The sequence below is a fragment of the Mastomys coucha genome, unplaced genomic scaffold (genome assembly GCF_008632895.1).
Source record: "Mastomys coucha isolate ucsf_1 unplaced genomic scaffold, UCSF_Mcou_1 pScaffold9, whole genome shotgun sequence".
Lineage (NCBI taxonomy): Eukaryota > Metazoa > Chordata > Mammalia > Rodentia > Muridae > Mastomys > Mastomys coucha.
In genome coordinates this window covers 68,698,355-68,704,013 of record NW_022196915.1, presented here as the reverse complement: position 1 = coordinate 68,704,013, position 5,659 = coordinate 68,698,355, and positions in this window count along the sequence as shown.

The window sequence follows — 5,659 nt, the reverse complement described above, 5'->3', positions numbered from 1 at the left end:
ATATTTTATAAATTTTAAAGAATATGACAAAAAAGATATTGTAGGTATTAAAGGGGGAGTCTCTGGGAGGAGTTGAGGTAAAAAAGGAAAACAAGAATGTGATTTAATTCTATTTACTTAAAATATGTTTTTAAATGTTAACAAATTCAGATAAATTGAAATCATGTAACTATTCTCATTATAATGCAATTTAAAAAAAAAGGTTCTCTAACCTGTAACATAAATGAAATTTTAGGTTAACAAAAGGAAATCACACATATATAAACTTTTATATGAAAAACAACAAATCTAATAAAATAGAAAGTGAGGAATAGCCTTGAACTCCTTGGTTCAGGAGACAATTCCTGACGAGCACAGCAATGGCTCAGGCTCTAAGATCAGCAATTAATAAATGGGACCTCATAAACTGAAATGTTTCTGTAAGTCAAGGGCCATTGTCAATACAATAAACTGGCAGATTACAGATTGGGAAAAGATCTTCATACCAGCTTGAGACCCATCCCATGTGAGAGAGCCAATATGACTTTATTAACAATACTGTTCTGTGCTTGCAGAAAGGAACCTATAAGTGTCTCCAGGAAAAGATGGAGGCAGATGCAGAGACCCAAAGCCAAACATCAGGTGGAGCCCAGAGAGTCCTGTAGAAGAGTGGGAGATAAAGTGAGCAAGTCATGGGTTCAAGGACACTACAAGAATACCCACAGAGACAAATAAAATGGGGCCAAGAAAGTGGGACCAATCTGGGAGAGTGCAGGATCTGAACCTAGAGCACATTGGTAGGAAATGTGTAGCACATGTCCTCATGTGCGTTCCCTAACAAGTGTAGTGGGAGATCTCTAAGCCTCTGTTCCCTGCCATTAGATCTTCTTTCCACCACTTCCAGCTGTCTGGTAGGGCCTCAGTGGTATAGGATGAGCTTAGACCTGCTGGGACCAATTCATTTTCCCCTTTATCTTATCCAGAACCAATAAATTTAAAGATTACTTTGCCTAGTAAGCCAAAATGTAGTACTGTTTTTTCCTATAACAAGCCTGCCCTGAGAACAGATTGGTTCCACAATTGATTACTGGAGTCCTTTTTGTGTTCTGAGTAGGATCAGGGGGCACATTCAATAAACCGCCCCAGTCCGACTGAGATCTATGTTTGTATGGTTTGTGGAGTGACTCCTAGACCACATCAGGGAACAACAGGGGCAGGGATTTTTATGGGTAGTGCTGAGAAGAGAGGAGGAGAGGGGTCTATCATCAGGATATAAGGTGAATAATGAAAATTTAATTTTTTTTAAAAGAGTAAAAATAAAAAAAAAAACAAAGGTCAATCAGTCATTTCTATTTTTATGTACAGAGACTACTGTACTGTAGCTCAGGGAATACATGGTGAAATCATCTGTCCTTGACAGTGCTATGCAGTATCTATGACCATTTAAGGGAACTTACCAAAAATTGCACTGGAGTGAATGGTATTGAATTAACCAGTGTAATTTGCCTGGTATATTCTTCCCTATATTTTATTTCTTGTCTAAGCTACTTGGCATGTAAGTTTCTGGGTCTTCCCAATAGAAAGTCATGGAATACATGCCTGCAAGAAATATTGGTTAATTTCTGAGTTTCTGTCTTAAAATGATGATCTTAAGCTGTGATTCATGTACTAGTATTTGAAGAAGATATTTCTTTTACTTATTTATTTTTTAAGTTTTCAGGAAAAAAATTATAAAAACCTATTTATGAGTATTTAAAACACAAGACTCATTAAAATGGCAAAACAAGCAAATTACAGGACAATTTATGTTAAATATTTTTTCAACAAAGGGAAAATGACATAAAGAAGAAATATAGACACACATAGATATAAAATTAATATGTAGAGTTCTAGGAGGAAAGGACCTTTTCCTGATATTTATAGTACAAAATATTATTCTCTTTTAACTTAATAGGTGCTTGCCTTTCTCAAAGAAGTTTTTTTGCTATTTATGGCACAGAAAAAAAACTAGCCATAAGTTGAAATGCCACTCTGAAAATATGGGGTGAATAATTTGTTCCTTGACTGAGAAACTCCCCAAAATGGGGCTTTCCCTTGACTCTATTGATATGTTCTATCCTAGGTCCAGTGGTGCTTGAGATTGATGTGCAGCATCAATCACTATGCCAAGATAACTCTGCAAACTCTATGGGATTTCAACTTGCCAAAATTTCAAAAGTTTAAGAAAAGCGTATAATCCTTTCAAAGAAACAAACTCTCTCTGTACACTAGGTGTTGAGACAGCATGTGTCCATAATTCTTACTTGGAAGCAGTTAACAACTGACTTTCAACTAATTCAAGATTTTCAGAAAAACAGAAATATTAGACAATGACTAATCTTCAAAAAAAGAAAATACAACAAAAAGACAAAAGAAATCAAAATGACTATGTAAGGAAAACTGAAATTTTCAAACAATCATAAGCCAATAGCTAAATTTGCCTACTTTTTTATACAACCACCAAGGCTATTGTGTGACTCAAATGGTAATAGTGAAAAATTCCACTCTCTAATCTTTGTATGATCAACAAAATGTGTAAATTCCAAAGAAATAAACATAGAAGGCTTATAAGCAGAAGGCTTTGGATACTTGTTTATTTCAATATCAAAGAATATTAATTAGCATGCAGATACCAGCTGCTCCAAAAATATGCAAAACATAACAGACATTTGATGAATGAACTTTCTCTGTGGCATAGGATTTGAGAATAAGTATGCTTGGGCTGACATGACAGGCAGGTGTCTTAAAACCAAATTTCTCAATATTGCATTCTGCTTTTCTCCATGTAGCATCATGAACACTGCATGGATTTTTACTACTATAGACATTGTGTAGTTTGAGTTTACCATATTTTCCAAGGGTCAGGTGTTTCAAACCTTGGTTTTCTGGCTCTTTGTGATCCTTGGGAAGCTATGGAACCATTGTAGCTCTTGTGTGGCTAACAGAAATGAGTCATTGGTAGTAGAAATTGAAGATTATATTCCCCTCTGGCTGACTTCTAAGCCCTGGGGTTAAAATATGTACAAACCATGCCATAAATACCCACTGCCAAGGAAAGCCATTAGGTGATACTGAGTTTTCCATGTCATGATAAACTCATATATCATTGAAGGTATGAGCCTGCTGTAGGCTGGCCAGTCTGGGCCTCCCTCAACCCGTGGGAGAAATGGAGTCCTAGTCAGGACAACAAGGCATAGGTGAAGAAATAATGGCAGACACAACACAAGGAAGTGCAGGATCTGAATGTATTTCTTAAAAATAGCACGAGGTTTTTACAGAAATCTGGCAGCTCAGTAGTCGAGGTACATCTGAGGCCATCTAAAACACACTAGGTCTAAAAGAGCAGCCATCTCCTCTGGACTGGTGAAGCACCCCCATGCTCCGAGCATGCTCGGGCCACATGGGCCTGGCCGGAGTCTTGGGGGGGGGTGCCAGCCAGGAGGGTAGAGGCTCGAATCTCTAATCTAGAATCTTCAATCTCGAATCAAGAATGCAGACTGCTGCACACTGTCTTACACACACACACACTTGATGGGGTCCCGCCCATCCTTAGTAAAACACCCACTATGCTAATCCTCTGGGCTAGTAGAGACTTGTCTCTTTCTTGCTAATTCCTAGGAGTGGTTCAGGTGCAGTACATTACTGAGAATGGGGATTCTACTTGACCTTGCCCTGGGATAAGTCCCCCATTTCATAACTTCAATGTGCTACCCACAATGCCTAAGGCATTAGTCTGGATGGGTAACATTCCAAGCCAGGGTTTGGCTAAGATGTTGAAACATTGGGAAAAGTCAGAGAGCAATGTCCAATTTTGTCTAGCTATTAATAAATCAAATCTTGGTGGGCACCTAGCACACGAGTTCGCAAGGACATAACTGGGCTACCTCTGAGTTAGGGGATGCCACAACTGACTGAATACCCAGGAGGCAAAAACTCCCTTTGAAGTCATAATGCCTCTTGTCCACAGTCAGGCTTTTACCCCTGATATTGCAGTTGTAACTGGAGTAGGCAAGTGGGTATGGCATGAGCCAAAATCAACATTTCCTTCCTTATGTTGCTCTTTTCAAATAATTTATCAAAGTGACCAGATAAGTACTTACCTTAGACATAAGAGACATTTCTTTCCAGTGTAATCCCAGAAAACAATTGGACTAAACCTAACCATAAATAATCTATTGAACCATCATGTATGTCATTTCATTTGTCAAGGTAACTTCAGTTATGCACAAAGGGAAAATGGAAATGCAGAGATAGATAGAGAATCTCTAGCATTGCCCAGGTGTAATGCCTATGAAGAATAACAGTGATCATGATAGTAATGCACACACACAAAATGCAACATTGATATTTATATCAAGCAGGTAACTACTAGCATTTGAATTGTGCTAAGACACACTATATAGGGGAAATTCGTGCCCTGTACTGTACACATAGACTGCTTTTCATTGTTGGTGAAGCTATGTACCCTCAAAGAGAAGCAGCTACTGCTTTTTCATTGAACTGGTATAATACCTAACCTCATTCCAAATATCTATTCCTATACACAAAGGTAAATATAGTTCTCATGTCTAACCAAAGAATCTACTTTTTTGCAGATGGACACCATTACAGAAAACCACAACTTTCTAAAATTCAGAGAACAAATGTGTGTGTGATTCCCAGCTCCAATTTACATCTAAAAAATGGGCTGTGTGTATCTTGGAAGAATGGGGATTCAAAATTATAGGATCCAGAAGATGAGACTTTAACATCTGCTTTGCGATAGTATCCTTGGTATAAGGCAGAAAAGCTAGACACAGAAAAACTTAACAGTAAAGTTAACTAAGCAACACCTAAAAGATGAGAGAAGTTGGCATGCAAAACTGGATGAGGGTACTGTTCTTTCACGAATTAAGCCTAAGAAGAAATAAAAATAATTGGCTACTGAGAGATGAAGAATCAGTGTTCTTTAGAGACAAGCTTTCTGACAGGTTAGAAATTACAAACAGGTCAGGCATATACATATATAAGCAATACTAAGTCATCTCAGCAAGATTCATACACACACATGCACACACACACACACAGATATATATACACATACACTTATATATATACACATACATATGAATGTGTGTTTTGTGTATCATATGTGTTAGGTAAAGAATATATATATATATATATACATATATACATATGTATATTTATGCTTAAAAATTAAACAAGTAATTTTTTTAACCAATGTGTGGGTGTTCTTGTGTGAATTTAGTGTAGTGATTTTCAGAGCTCACACATTATGTTGGTGGATTTTTTTTCCTTTAATATGTATGAAGTGTCCTCCACTTCTTTTGACTAATTTTACTTTGATGTATATTTTGTTAGATATTGGAATGTGTATACTAGATTGCTTCTTAGGTCCATTTGCTTGGAAATCTTAATTGCTAAGTAAAGAATATTCATACTGCAACCCAAAGGTTGCAAATCGATATATATATCCACAGTCCATATAGGATGTAAGTATATTTTGTATATCATATGTTAAATAAAGAATGATAAAACATAAATTTCAAAAGCACGGGAAAGTAAATTGGAGTGAAAATGAGAGACATAAGTTTCAATAGTATTCAATAATAACTTTAAATATCAATGGCTTCCTTTCCCC